General features: G+C 43.9%; 1 protein-coding gene across 4 annotated transcripts in view; it reads left to right on the forward strand.

Moving 5' to 3' along the window:
* ascc3 (activating signal cointegrator 1 complex subunit 3) overlaps nucleotides 1-12,370 on the forward strand; it is a 368,031-nt gene that overhangs the window by 110,802 nt on the left and 244,859 nt on the right. The gene's annotated exons all lie outside the window — the stretch shown is intronic.

Consider the following 12,370-nt stretch of genomic DNA (forward strand, 5'->3'; position numbering starts at 1 on the left):
TGAGGCAGTGCTCGAGTCAGGGTCCAGAAATCCAGAACAGACGGGATCCGTGAAGGGCTTGGCAGGAGGGGTAAATCCGTAGACAGAAAGGGGTCGTAGAAACACTGACGGCTTGGAAGGAAACGCTATATCTCTACTGGCTCATGGCTGTCGATAATCTGGCAAGGAGGCAGCGACTGAGAGGTGTTTAAGTAGGGCAGGGCCCAGGTGGAACACGTAAGCAATCAGGTGTGGCAGGTGAGCTGAATGAGTGCTTAACACAGCATGGACAGGACATGAATCATAACAAGCGGCTGAGTGTCCTAATTACCCAGTAAACACATAAGTCTGTTGTCATTCTCAAAAGATAAAAATCTTCAATAATAATGGACAAAGGAAGTGCAAAGAACAGATGGCCTCCCACTCCACTTCTGTCACACAAAAGTCCTAAAAGTGGTAAGAATATAAAAAAATCATTAACTATGATGATTAAAAATATAGAGGGATTATTTATTTGTAAACACAGCTTATAAATTTGTTAAAACAATGAATTCTTTATGAAGACGCCAAGACATGAAAAGCCATGTAAATCTACATGGTTTTTCTCCCTTTAGTAAAATAAATTTCTCCTCGGGCTGCCACCTGATCATGGTGGAGGGGTTTGAGTGTCCCAATGATCCTAGGAGCTATGCTGTCTGGGGCTTTATGCCCCTGGTAAGGTCACCCAAGGAAGACAGGTCCTAGGTGAGGAACCAGACAAAGTGCAGCCCGAAGACCCCTTATGATGCACAACCTTGGATCTAGCGTTCCCTCGCCCGGACGCGGGTCACTGGGGCCCCACTCTGGAGCCAGGCCTGGCTCCAGAGTGGAGCCAGGCCTCTGGAGCCAGGCCTGGCGAGCGCCTGGTGGCCGGGCTTTTACCGACGGAGCCCGGTCGGGCTCAGCCCGTAGAGGAGACATGTGTCCCCCTTCCAATGGGCTCGCCACCTATCGGAGGGGCCAAAGCAGTCGGGTGCAGTGTGTAACTGGCGGCAGCCGAGGGAGGGGACCCTGGTGGTCTGATCCTCGGCTGCAGAAGCTGGCTCTTGGGACGTGGAATGTCACCTCTCTGGTGGGGAAGGAACCGGTGCTAGTGTGCGAGGCTGAGAGGTTCCGGCTAGAAATAGTCGGCCTCACCTCGACGCATGGCTCTGGTTCTGGAACCAGTCTCCTAGAGAGGGGCTGGACGTACTTCCACTCTGGAGTTGCCCACGGTGAGAGGCGCCGGGCAGGAGTGGGCATTCTTGTTGCCCCCCATCTTGGTGCCTGTACGTTGGGGTTTACCCCGGTGAATGAGAGGGTAGCCTCCCTCTGCCTACAGGTGGAGGGACGGGTTCTGACTGTTGTCTGTGCTTACGGGCCGAACAACAGTTCAGATTACCCACCCTTTTCAGAGTCCTTAGAGGGGCTACTGGAGAGTGCCCCTCCTGTGGACTCCCTTGTTCTACTGGGGGACTTCAACGCTCACGTGGGCAATGACGGTGAGACCTGGAGGGGCGTAGTTGGGAGGAACGGCCCCCCGATCTGAACTCGAGTGGTGTTCTGTTGTTGGACTTCTGTGCTCGTCCCGGATTGTCCATCACCAACACCATGTTCAAGCATAAGGGTGTCCATATGTGCACTTGACACCAGGACACCCTAGGCCGCAATTCGATGATCGATTTTGTCATCATTTCATCGGATCTGCATCCGTATGTCTTGGACACTCGGGTGAAGAGAGGTGCGGAGCTGTCCACTGACCACTACCTGGTGGTGAGTTGGCTCCGGTGGTGGGGGAGGAAGCCGGTCAGACCTGGCAGGCCCAAATGTGTAGTGAGGGTCTGCTGGGAACGTCTGGCGGAGTCCCCTGTGAGAGGGAGCTTTAACTCCCATCTCCGGCAGAACTTCGAACACGTTCCGGGGGAGGTTGGGGATATTGAGTCTGAGTGGACCATGTTCCGTGCCTCCATTGCCGAGGCGGCTTATTGGAGCTGCAGCCGCAAGGTTGTTGATGCCTGTCGCGGCGGCAACCCTCAAACCCGTTGGTGGACACCTTCGGTGAGGGATGCTGTCAAGCTGAAGAAGGAGTCCTATCAGGTTTCTTTAGCCTGTGGGACTCCAGAAGCAGCTGATGGGTACCGGCGGGCGAAGCGGCATGCGGCTCGGGTGGTCGCTGAGGCAAAAACTCGGGTGTTGGAGGAGTTTGGAGAGGCCCTAGAGAAAGACTTCCGCATGGCTTCGAAGCGATTCTGGTCCACCATCTGGCGTCTCAGGAGGAGGAAGCTGTGCATCACCAACACTGTTTATAGTGGGGATGGTGTGCTGCTGACCTCAACTCGGGATGTTGTGGGCCTGTGGGCGGAATACTTCGAAGACCTCCTCAATCCCACCATCATGCCTTCTGTTGAGGAAGCTGAGCCTGGGGACTCTGGGTTGGGCTCGCCAGTCTCTGGGGACGAGGTCACCGAGGTGGTCAAAAAGCTCCTCGGTGGCAGGGCCCCAGGGCTGGATGAGATCCACCCAGAGTTCCTTAAGGCTCAGGATGTTGTAGGGTTGTGTTGGCTCACGTGACTCTGCAATGTTGCATGGACATCGGGGGCAGTTCCCCTGGATTGGCAGACTGGGGTGGTGGTCCCCACCACCCTCTGGTCCCCCTGTTTAAAAAAGGGGACGGGAGGGTGTGCTCCAATTACAGAGGGGTCACACTCGTAAGCCTCCCTGGTAAGGTCTATTCAGGGGTCCTGGAGAGGAGGGTCCATCGGATAGTCGAACCTCGGATTCAGAAAGAGCAGTGTGGTTTTTGTCCTGGTCGTGGAACACTGGACCAGCTCTACACCCTCAGCAGGGTCCTGGAGGGTGAGTGGGAGTTCGCCCAACCAGTCTACATATTTTTTGTGGACTTGGAGAAGGCGTTCGACCGTGTCCCTCGGGGGGCCCTGTGGGGGGTTCTCCGGCAGTATGGGGTACCGGGCCCTTTGATACGGGCTGTCAGGTCCCTGTATGACCGGTGTCAGAGTCTGGTCCACATTGCCGGCAGTAAGTCGGGCTCGTTTTCGGTGAGAGTTGGACTCCGCCAAGGCTGCCCTTTGTTACCGATTCTGTTCATTACTTTCATGAACAGAATTTCTAGGCGCAGCCAAGGTGTTGAGGGCATCCGTTTTGGTAGCTTTAGGATCGCATCTCTGCTTTTTGCGGATGATGTGGTCCTGTTGGCTTCATCAGATCGTGATCTGCAGCTCTCGCTGGAGTGGTTTGCGGCCGAGTGTGAAGCTGCCGGGATGAGGCTCAGTGCCTCCAAATCCAAGGCCATGGTCTTCAGCCGGAAAAGGGTAGAGTGCCTTCTCCGGGTCAGGGGGGTCGTCCTGCCTCAAGTGGAGGAGTTTAAGTATCTGGGGATCTTGTTCACGAATGAGGGAAGAAGGGGGCGGGAGATCGACAGGCGGATTGGGACAGCGTCTTCCGTGAAGCGGGCGCTGTACCGGTCCGTCGTGGTGAAGAGAGAGCTGAGTCAAAAAGCGAAGCTCTCGATCTACATTCCCACCCTCATCTATGGTCATGAGCTTTGGGTCATGACCGAAAGAACGAGATCACGGATACAAGCGGCCAAAATGGGTTTCCTCTGCAGGGTGGCTGGGCTCTCCCTTAGAGATAGGGTGAGAAGCTCGGTCATCCGGGAGGGACTCAGAGTGGAACTGCTGTTCCTCCACGTCGAGAGGAGCCAGTTGAGGTGGCTCGGGCATCTGGTCAGGATGCCACCTGGACACCTCCCTGGTGAGGTGTTCCGGGCACGTCCCACCGGGAGGAGGCCCTGGGGAAGTTTCCTACATTTCATATATTTTCATCTATTGTCATCTGTCTTGCCCTTTTGGTGTTAAACATGTAGCAGGCATCACATTCTAAAATTAACCACTTACACAGTTTAAAAAGGTGATAAAGCTCCAAAAACTCCAACATTATATGTTGGAGGATTGTGCAATAATAAGTTTAATTTGAGAATGGATAACTAAATATATTGCTTAGGGCAATTATTGACACATTTAGTAGTTTAAAACAAAATGACGAAGTTAGGTGCAGGCAGAAATGCCTCTGTGTTGAAATGGTAAAATCTATCACGTTTCAATATTTACTTTATGCTGCTTTGCTCAATTTGTACCCTTCTTTTGTATTACAACCTTCATTTTAGTCCTGAAAAACACCTGAAACTGAAAACTGGATCATTCAACAGCTTCAATGCAGTGATTGGATGGTTTTACAGAATATTATTGCTTATTTTAAACAAAGAATGTGAAAATGGTGAAAATAACTACAAAATACCAAAAAAAAGAAAAAGGAACAATGCAATAAACTGTTGTCATTCAGATATACAATATTGTTTGCTCTCTGCAATCTGTTGTGTGGACAGATCTGCTTCCACACGTGAGAATTTGTAATACTACAGATGACAAAAACGGACATCCATTTTCTTCATTAAACAATAAGTAGTTTAATTCCCATTCAGTGCAAATGAACTACTGAGGCATATCTTTGCACCCACAGTAAGATCTGATTAAAACTCAAGTTTGCATCTGGTCTGCATCAGTGTTGTGGTCAAGACCACCTAACCCGAGACCGAGTCAAGACCAAGACCAGGGGCCCGCGCTACATGATACGATAAAATGTGAAATATGATCAAAATTACTTCTCAAATTGTTCTGAAAGATCCATATTCCCATAAAAACACTTAGATATTAAATATTGAATAAATGTAACCAATATTAAAAGCAGAACAAACTCTTGGTTCTGCTATGCTTCCATCTCTGTGCTACTATCCGCGGTGGTCTTGTTCCATCCTTATAAAGGTAACACCCTGGGTGTTTGTCCATGTTGCTCTGTTCTGTCAGGTAAGCATACGCTGTCAGATCGTCATACGCTTAGCACAAACTCACGGCTGTATATGTCAGACACGTCATTACCATATAATTTTATTTAATTAGCAACATAGAATCATGACGTAGATCATCATATACTTTACAGTTGTATGGCATCCTGACTTAGCGATTAAGTAGGTTAATGAGTTTTACACTGGCGTGTGTTGTAGTTGACTGCAGCTGCAGCCAGACCTTGCTTTAAATACATTTTAAAACCATGACAATGCATTTATATCTATATAGTTATCATTGAAAACAATTTAATTACTTATTTTTGTCATAACTTGTTGCGTATGGTGAACTGACAACTCCTCTGACTGTCGGACTTTTTAATGCGCATGCACAGGTATGCATGCGCATAAAGCATACATACAGCTCACTGTATGTATGCTATTCTGACAGCGTATGGTAATCTCATAGAACGACTCTCAGGACTCCTGTCCTATCTAATAAGTAAAGAAACGAGCAGACGAATCGTACTGTTCCTGAATGTCGCATCACTATATTGCAGACTTTTGGACACAGCGTTGTCCCATACATGCGACAAGTCAGTCAACATCTCCGCACAATAATTCAGCGCAGTGAGTGACTTTTTTCATCACAGATGCTTATGTGTCTCTATACAGCTAGCTTTGCTAACATCACGTCAATGGAGCTTACCTTTCTTTCAGCTACTTTTCTAAGTGATGAAAAAAGTTAGACGTCCCCATCATCTGTGAAAGCGAAGCGCTGCTGAGTTAGCTGTGGCCATCGGATTTCTTATTATTTATGCAGCGCTGTTCTATTACTGACTAGTAGACTTCTGCCGCTCAGAGGAAACCACTGCACATGTCTCAGAGCGCCGCATGCGAGTGAAAGGTGGAGAGCTGAGGGGGGAGAAACAGAAACATGTAATTGGCAAGTCACGTTATTGGTTGGATTTTAATCGGTGCGTTTTGCATCCACTGAAAACAAATATGTTAACAAATAAACTGGTCAGTATGCTGTGCATTTAGTGATATTTTCACAGGTGCGGTCTCAACACGCAACTGAAATAAAATGCCTCAGCGCCCGGGACCCAGACAAGATCGAGACTAAATGCGGTCGAGTCTGAGACGAGACCGAGACCATCAAAAAATGGTCTCGAGACCAAGACCGATCTCGAGTACTACAACACTGGTCTGCATACTGTGGCAGATATCATCATGGAAGTAAAAACGTACTTCAGAGACAGAACGCCAGGAGTGGACTAGATTTCTCCCTGAGATTCTGAAAGCTCTGTTATAGTTGGCATACCTGTGAAGTAGGCCTGTCGCGATAAACGATAAATCAATTAATCGCACGATAAATTAAACCTATCGACCTCATTTTAATTATCGTTTTTATCGTCTCTTCCTGCCTTTTTTTCTTTCTGTTGATGACACTGAATGAAAAAGGGCTCAGCTCCGGTGCTCTCCACTGAACCCCCCCCTTCATATTTCCTTTGTCCAATGTCCAGCGCACACGACATGAGTTGTCGGCCCATTTTCTAAACCTGAGACCACACCTTAGCCGACAGAAATCCCAGGTATAATGGTTCGATCGGGTTCGTCGTGCCTTGTGATGTCCAGCCACATGGGCACAAAATCATGGCTACAAGTCCAGTTAACTAATTTGAAAACCAGGCATTAATCAGTGCTTTACTAGAATCTATCTGTGATGCATGTGGCTAGAGTCAGCATAAAGTCCTGACTGAATGAAAATCATTGTAACCTATTTATGTCACGTTAACTAAGAACAGCTGAAAACTTACCGGGTTTATCGACTGCGGTAGCAATTTGGCTCCAACTCCTCTCCTTGTCATTTCTATATTCTTTGCACAAAATGTTGAATAAACATTAATGTTGTTTCCACATATCTCCAATGTCCACTGGACTTTGTGTTGCACCGTGTCAGCTGTTTGGGATTCCCCTCCGTAATTTCCCCTCGGAAAGCAGGAGGAGATTCCGGCTTTCTGATTGGCTACCTGTCACATTATACCTGTCACATTGGCTACCTGTCACGGTTATAAAATCACCAGCGACAATCTTAGATCGGCCAACGATCTAAGATTGTCATAAGGGGAAAATAGGGGCAAAAATCGTGTAGTATGAACTATTAGGTAGTCTGATGTGCCCATCTTCTCTATTTAAATCTAGTGATTACTGAAGGCCAATAAACAGAATTCATAATCTTTTGGTTGAACTTTTATTTATTTCCACTTTGGCTTTATGTTGTTTAGTTTTTATTCAAGTACGTTTTTTCTTAATACATTACATACATTTGTTAATACTGAGAATCCATTTTATTTTTGTTTTTGGTTGGTTTGTTTGTTTATTTAGTTTATCAGTTCCAGTGTTATGAGTTCTTTTGAAAATAAAGTGCATCTATCTATGGCAGGAAATCACAGGCATTATTACATCATTCCCATTAAATCAGTGTCAAAAGGTCTTAAAACAATATTATCGGTTATCGCAATAATTTTTTAGACAATTAATCGTCCAGCAAAATTTGTTATCGTGACAAGCCTACTGTGAAGTATCACATAGAAACCCATACAACACCTGTGAAGAAGTAGACTGAGGTGGTAGTTCAATTTTTTTTTAAAAGGGTGCTGGAGCACACTCATCATTCTCCCTGTGAAAGCGAAATCTAAGGCTTTCAATTTTGACTCAGTACTGTGACTTTTGTCCTGGCTGTTGAACAGTGGACTAGATCTTTATCTTTCAGAATTGCTGAGGGGGCTATGGGAATTTCATTGTCCAGTCTACATGTGCTATTTGAATTTCAATGAGAACTGCAACCCCACTTTGGGGTCCAGGTACTTATCTTCACATTGCTTAATAATCTTTATATCAGTGTATGAATGCATGCACAGCTGAGACTGCTATTCTGATCAGCTTTATGAAGGATAATACAATCATGTATTTTTAATACATGATTGTATTATCCTTCCCACATTTCAATATTTCACATCATCCACTGAGCAGAAGAAAAGAGCAGTTTGGAGTGCTGTGATATTTTCTCACATTTGTTTAATTGTAAGTGTACTCTCATGGGGATCACACACACAATTCAACAGAACTCATTTAGAAGGGCTCTTATCATGGATGAGTGATTAGTTAACATGCAGCATTCCAGTAACCATCTTTCTCTAACCTTCCCACTCCATCTTTATCCCACATACATTTTCCTCCCACTTTTTCCACTTGCCATGGCTGCTCTAGTTACCATGGAAACAGAAAGGATGCTGGCATATGGATGCAATTATGGATGTGACATCCTGGGATTTCCAAAACCCCTCTTTCCATGCCCATAGAGCAGTCTATGAGCAAACTTTGATCCCTGAACCATTGGTGGTTCGCGGGCGCCCCCTAGTGGTCCGTGAGGTACTGCATGTAAACGATCGTTTATTTGCTCAAAGTGCGACGCTATGGTTAGCTTACCAAAGGATTGTGTTAAAAGTCATAGCTGCTGAGAAGGTTGATGTTTTAGATTTGATGGTGCATAAAATAATTTTTTGTTTCTGCTAAAGGAGCTCAAGTCTATTTTTCTTTAATTGTGCTTCAAAATCACAAATAGACCTAAATGTTATTAATGCATACAACACTTGGTAGTAAAGAACAACTTTTTTTTCCCATGGGTTTGGAATCATTGGAAAACTCACACATTCAGAATCTGTAAATAACTCAAAACAACAATATGTGAGTTAAGAAAACTATGCAGAAGAGCATCTCTGAATGCACAACACGTTGAACCTTGAGGCTTAAGACCACACCGGGTGCTACGTGGCATATATATATATCAGAGGTCGCCCTAAAGTCTAGCGGTCACGCTAGACTTTAGCCCGACGCTAGACAGCATAAAAAAAAATCGGTCATGTTCTATTTTTACCCGTCAGTTATAATCATATTAACATCAGCTATTTAGCCGCATTTTTATGCGGTTTAGTTAATATTCACCCAGTTGAACTGTGAATCCAGATCCCATCACACATAAAGCAGATGAACGCATCTAACTTTTTCTCCGTAGTGACAATAACCCAATAACTTGTAAATAAATGGCTCCACTTAAATTTCGTTCACTTATCTTGCTGGGGTCTGAATGCACAACCTCACAAATTCCTCCTGGTTCGCATCTGCAGAGAAATCTGCACTAGTTTATCAGTCAGTTGGATCTGTCTGATCCAAACCGATCAGTTGAACTCTGCTAGCTTTTTACCCTGTGCCGTCTGGGCGTGCGTTTTTATGAGGATTTTTTGTGCGTGGTTTCGCTTCTCCGAAACGAACTGATGTTACGTCCGCCGCGTTCCTCCTGAGTACCGCTCTCGTTCTGGGCGCGGAAGGTAATGTCTTCCAGCTCCATTTGTTGAAACCGTTGAGTGAGTTAAGTTTAATTCTTTGCAGTGGCAGAGACGCGTTCGCATTGGTTATGCAGCCGCAGCGCACTGCGCATGTTACGGACTCATCAACTTCTGCACCGTCAATTATTTCCTCAAGATAAACTGCCAGCTCCTCTGTTTAGACAATAAATTAATTAACACAACATTGCATTCTGTTGAGTTTTCTCTGGTCTGTAATGGAGACCGGAATTAAAAACCATTTCAACCAAAGGTTTTAAAATGCGCTACCTAACCAGACGCGCTCCAAAGCGTCTGGTCCATAACCCTTCAACACGCTGTTAGCTTCCGTATTTGACCGGTTATTTTTTTTAAACGACGTTAAAATTCAAAGCCCGTCGGTCATTTGACAGGTTATAATTAACACCCTTGACTGGTGACCGTGCACATGGGTGGACATTATAGACTATATGCAAAGATTTCATTCCAGAGGCAACTGAACTCAATCAATAAAAAAATGCTTTCTGAAAATCATCTCCTGGACACTGAACTAAATGCGTCTTTCTGACCGGGAGCTGACAGCGTGTTGAAGCATTATGGTCTGGATGCTTTGGAACGTCTGATTCAAAAGCGCATTCAAAACCTTTGGTAGAAATGGCGCGTTTAATTCAAGTCTCCATTACAGACCAGAGAAAACTAAACAGAATGCAACGTTGTGTTAATCCATCTACAGTCTAAACAGATGAGCCATCTTGAGGAAATAAATAAATGTGCAGAAGTTAATTAGTCTAACATGCGCAGTCCGCTGCACCACCAATGCAGACGCGGCTCTGCCGTTGCGAAAAATTGAACGTGACTCACCCAGCAGTTTTAACAAACAGAACTTTCTGGGCAGGGCCGTGCAGTAGTGATGGGTCCAGCAACACCGACGCGCCGGCGCATGCATCAAGCCCATAGACCAACACCCGTGTCGGTGCGCGTATTGGTTTCAGCAAGTCACATGACCAATACAGGAACTGTTTCGAAATGACACTGGATGCCAAACTGTGTTTATAAGGAAGCGAATCTGTCAAAAGCATTTGCCAAACAAATTCTTGATCTTTTACATTGTCATCTATGGAGCAGCTTCAAAGGAAATGTTTCCGCAGTGTGGGACCATTTTGATCTTATATTGGAAAATAAATTTGTTTCCATTTTTGTCGTTTCATCCAGTTCTTGTCAGTTTCTACTTAATCTATCTGAACCCAAATTCAGCTGAAATTGACTTTTAGTTTACTTTCATATTATGTTCTGCGGGTTAAGTGTTGCATATGTTTAAATAAACTGTCTTATTTAAATAAATCCACTTTTTCAATGCTGAGGCATTATGAGGCCAGGCATGAGAATGAAGTCCCAGATACACCTAGATAAACTCAGATATGCAGCCATTCTACAAATTACTCAGTTGCTTTTTATAAATTATTTCATATACAGTGAACCCTCACTGTAACGCGGTTCACTTTTCACGGTATCGCTGCTTCGCAGATTTTTTTATGCAGTTTTTTTTCCACAGTGTTCTTAGTCCTAATTGACCATATGATTGGTAAAAACAGTCTTCGCGCTTCCTGAGTGCCAATAAAGTTACAGTGTTTAATACAGTTTGGCCACTCAGGAGATGGAAACTGAAACTTTCAATGTCTGCTGGAAAAAAAAAACTGTGGCCAGAGGCAGCAAAACCCGACCGGAGGCTCGTTTGATAAGATCCGTCGCTCTGCCGTAAACACAGCTGTGAATCTCGCGGGGCAGCTTGGAGGAGACGCTTTAATGACATGACTGCGGATCACATTAATAAGGCCCGATTGATGCACACGCACATCCGCTGACCTGAAAACAGGTTTTCTTTGGTTTCAATGTAGAGTATTTATTTATGCTGTGTAATAACTGTAAAACATAAAGGTTACTACTATCACGGGTTATTTTCACATTCTTTATTGACTGTATATCAAATATATTTTAAATGTAACTGAAGATATGACATAATACAACATATAATATTCAATAAAATACAAAGTCTTAAATCTTATTGTATAGACTAGGTCATCAAATCACTACGTTGCCTGTAGGAATTTTTAATGTCCAGCAGGTGTCAGTATTGAGTGACAGTATCAATACAGTATCAATACAGTGTTGCTATGAGTCGAAACGTCTCATGATGCCTCATTTACCCATCACTACTGTGCAGAGACCACTAAAGGGGCAGGTGCTCAAAAAAAAGGGCACATCTAACCGCATTCTAGGACAGAATATTAACAAAGCCACACAGCTTTCAGAGTTTAATAAACAATGATAAATTACAAAATTGTGACATGTACAATTAAAAAGCTAAAGAAAATCTCTATATAAAGCATACAACTATGCATATGTAAGATATTTTATTAGTAATTTATTTCTGCAGGTCTATTTTGTTATAGGAAAGTATTGCAATATTCAAACCAGCAATTTAGCAAGATATGTAAATCAGAGCTAGACCACCAGACATGTTGTTTTCACAGAATTACACTATTAAAAATATAAACAAGGGATGCAATGCAACCTTTTAGTGCACTGTAATCTATAAAAGAAAGAGCTGTCTGTTTGATACACTAGCAGTGGAGATGAAGATGGTCCATTCAGGAAAGCAGAGCTGCATCAAACTTTAACGTGGAACTGCAGAAAAAAAACAAAAAAAACAAAACCAAACATTGAATTGTTAATGCATGTCACCATGAGAAAAGCCTACTGAGTTTTGCTTAAAAAAACTTTTTAAAAAATTAAAATCACAGTTTTGTCTCATGAAGTGATTTTTATTTTTATTTTGTAAAGAGAACTTGTTTGCGCTTGTCATAAATCTTTTTTTGCTATTCTAAGTTTTTGTTTGTGACTCAAAGTTTTGCTTGATATATCCTCATGACGTCGTGGGCAGGGCCCAAAATCGCAGCAAAAGATTTCGGATGTGTGCAAATAAGTTTGTTTGGCAAATAACTTTTTAAGTTCACGAGACAAAAATGAGTTAAGTTAAAAAAAATTTTTTTAACAAAACTTTGTTTAAAAAAAATAAATTACAATTCCAAAAGTTTTGATTACAATTTTTATTTTACTTAAATGAGGTTAG

This window comes from Poecilia reticulata, chromosome 16 (assembly GCF_904066995.2).
Source record: "Poecilia reticulata chromosome 16, P_reticulata-male-v2, whole genome shotgun sequence".
Classification (NCBI taxonomy): Eukaryota; Metazoa; Chordata; class Actinopteri; order Cyprinodontiformes; family Poeciliidae; genus Poecilia; species Poecilia reticulata.